Source organism: Sitophilus oryzae, unplaced genomic scaffold, assembly GCF_002938485.1.
Source record: "Sitophilus oryzae breed Bouriz unplaced genomic scaffold, Soryzae_2.0 scaffold_1865_pilon_pilon, whole genome shotgun sequence".
In the NCBI taxonomy this organism is placed as follows: domain Eukaryota; kingdom Metazoa; phylum Arthropoda; class Insecta; order Coleoptera; family Curculionidae; genus Sitophilus; species Sitophilus oryzae.
Window position 1 is genome coordinate 1 of NW_022146574.1, and position 3677 is coordinate 3677.

The 3677-nt window shown below is 29.7% G+C and overlaps 1 pseudogene; it reads left to right on the forward strand.

Annotated features, from left to right (window-relative positions):
- The first annotated feature begins 1748 nt into the window (after positions 1–1748).
- LOC115883274 overlaps positions 1749–3677 on the forward strand; it is a 4246-nt pseudogene continuing 2317 nt past the window's right edge.

Genomic DNA, 3677 nt, shown 5'->3' on the forward strand with positions numbered 1-3677 from the left:
CGTGCACCTAATAATTTTTTAAAACATAATTAAAAATAACATTTTTTTTCCAGATTTTTGACCTCGCATAAATTTTTTTCCAGGCACCGGAATGATTTGGAATATTAAAATGTTATTTTTAATTATGTTTTAAACAATTACACGCATTTTCAGCTTGTTGTAAATTTATGTACCTTCGAATGTCTAGATTGGCCGGACTACTTATTATAGTTTTTCAAATCGAACTCAAATTTAACCTCAGTTTGCCTTAAAGAATATGCCGTAGATTTACCTTTTTAAAAGTGTTCAATAATAATTTTGAATTGCAAAATTTAGCTACACGCCAAAAAATTAAATAGATATCGATAGTATGTTCCCGGAATGTCTTTACAAGAGGAAAAACTTTGTTATTATTGACATTTTGAGATATTATTTATATTATATTATTTTCCATAAAAATTTTTGCTTGTTCTAAAATGGTTATCCAGTTTATACTTTTCCAAATTTCCATACCGTTTTAGAGAAAATAAAAAAAAACATGAAAATATTGGTGAATTTTTTCTTAAAAATCAAAACGCGTTTCTATGGTAACATAATTTTGTTTACATCCTTGAATAGATTGTTTGGATTGTTAGTTGATAGAATTTTAATTAACGTCATCTTTTTTGCTGTTTTCAGCTGTTTTCAAAGTTAAAGAAAAACAAAATTTATATTGAGTTCAACTCTATATACGGAAGGGATGAAAATAGTTATCGGAAAATGCAACAACAGCAAGAAATATAACGTTAATTAATATTAATAACAGTTAATAATAACCATTTATCGAAAAATTAAGAAAAAAAAATGGAAATTTGGAAAAGTATAAACGGGATTAATCATTTTATAGCAAACAAATTTTTTTTTGAAGAACGCATTTTTCTCAAAATGTCAATAAAATAGTTTTTCCTCTTGTTAAGACAATCCGGGGACATATGTACATCATGAATAACCAACTGTACATCAACTCTTAATAATTAAACAAAGTTTAAAGAACTAAAATTTTTAACATACTCTCTTAAGAACATACAAGACTGTTGTAAATCTTACCTTAATTCATTACTTTGCTTAAAATTTTCTATGATATCTGCTGTAAAATTTTGTGTACTCTCGAATTTCCCGATAATGCTTTTAATACTTTTTTCTAGAGTTTCCTCTATTTGGTACAACTTATTTAAATCGGAATTACTTATTATATTCATATTAGCTTGATTGATAGTATAAATGGAATCGAATATTGACCAAACTTTTATTCTCTTGATAAATAAAATACCAGTGACAATGTATTGTCACAACTTCTCTGAACAAAACAAAACTATTTTCTAATAATAACAGAGAGAAATAATGAAAAATATATTTCAGCCATGTAATTTAATTAAATATTTTGCAAAATGTGAAAGAGTTATTTTAAATCAGTTTTAAATATCTAGGATTAGCCAATCAAGAGCCAATCCAATAATATAGATTTGGCAACCTAGCAAGACTTTGTCAAATTTGCCGGTGATATTTGACATTTGACAAAACCCCGTAACTTTTTTTTAGGTTAAGTGCATTTTCAAAAGTCTGAAAATAATATTTGAGAAAAAAATACAAATATAGATAGCTATCTAGAAATATAACTAGGCTTGTTTTCCAGGTTTTGTAATACTTGGATTGTATTAACATAGTGTTGCATTAAATACCAATTCTTTTAGGGAAAACATGTTTCCAATACATGGAAACAGGTATCTGTTAGAAGAAATCCCTTGAATACAATAGTAATGTTTGTGCCCCAACAGAGGTTTTGTTTGTGAATCCGCGTGAAGGTTGGTTGATTTATAAATTAAAGTAATGACTATTTAGGCATGGATTGTTGAGCGGATGGGTAAAATTTCATAGAATATTAGATCCAGGATTAAATATATTAGTACCAATAGCAGACAAAGTAAAGTATGTGCAGGTTTAAAAGAAATAGCAGTTGATATTCCCAAACAAAAAGGGTGCCATATTTAGCTAGTTATGGGTTGAAGACCCAGAATTTGCTATTACTCAATTAGCACAGGTATATTCTTGTACTATATTTACCTAGATTAAAGTGCTTCTAAATTTTAGACAACAAACTGAGATCAAATTAGGAAAAATATCACTGGGCAGAACAGGGGAAGAGAAAGTCTAAACGTTTCAATGGTAGAATCAATAAACAAGGCTAGTGATGCATGGGGTATGACCTGTTTGAGATATGAAATTAGAGATATCGTCTACCACCAAGGTTCAAGCTTAATGCAAATGCAGGTATTTAAGAATAAATGCCTCAGTTAGCTTACAGATATATCTTGTATTTTGATCTAATTGGTAGGTGGAAGCTGAGAGAAAAAAGAGAGCTGCTGTGTTAGAATCAGAAGGTGTTAGAGCAGCTGATATTAATGTAGCTGAAGGTGATATTTTAAAATCCACAATTTTTCCACAATATTCCTGATCATTTCATGTTTCAGGTAAAAGGCAAGCCAGAATATTAGCATCAGAAGCCCAGAAACAGGAGCAAATAAACAAGGCAGCTGGTGAAGCTGAAGCTATAAAAGTTGTGGCATCGGCAAGGGCAAAAGGACTGCAGGTAATTGCAATATTTTTATAAATATTAAGGTATGTTCTTTTACGTATTTATAAATAGGTAATAGCAGAAGCGCTTCAAGGAGATTTTGGTCAGAATGCAGCAGCTTTGAGTGTAGCTGAACAATATGTTGAGGCCTTTGATAAACTAGCAAGAACAAATAATACTCTTATTCTGCCAGCAAATGCCGGAGATGTTTCTAATATTGTGACCCAGGTAAGTACATATACAGGGTCTGGCAATAGTACCTGCTCAAAAAAGTGTGAGTGGATGGGGATGATTTTTTTTAAATGGAACGCCCTGTATACTGTTGCATTTTTGGCATCTTTTCTGATCCCTGTACATAATCCTAATATATTATTAAATATGTTTTGATGGTTTCAAAGATAAGAATAAATGAGAATAAATAAAAAAAAAATTTCAGCCTTTTTTCAAAAAATTATTAAAAATACAAAAAATGCCCTGAAATCAAAACTATACTAGGTATTTACTTTAGTTCGTCTGTACTTGCTTTCCTATAAATATTGCAATCTTAAACCATACAGGGTGCTCAAAATGCTATGCCAAACTTTCTAAAATATAAAAGTCTTTCTTTGTTTTTTTTTAAATAGAACGCCCTGTATATTATTCCTGTTAGATGAAGAATTAAAAAATGAACATTTTTTGTATTTATAGCAAATTAAGTACAGACCACCTATAGTAATTACCTAGTATAGAAAGGAAGACGAAAATGCAATAATATACAGGGCGTTTTGTTAAAAAATCATCTGGATCCTCTAAATATAGGTTTGCACTTTTACAAAATTTCTAAGTTGTTTTTTTATAAGAGCTACAGATACCTGACGCATTATTGCCAGACCCTGTATATAAGATCTTTTTAATTTAAAATCTAATCTTTTTAACTTATTTTGTTATTGTTAGGCATTATCAGTATATTCTGCTGTGACCAAAAATCAACAAGGACACACCAGAAAATCACATTATAAGAAGATTCTTCCTTTAAAGCCTCAAGATAATCTAGAAGAGTATTTTAGTGACGAGGAAGAGCTCAAAAAACATAGAGAAAAACTCGAAC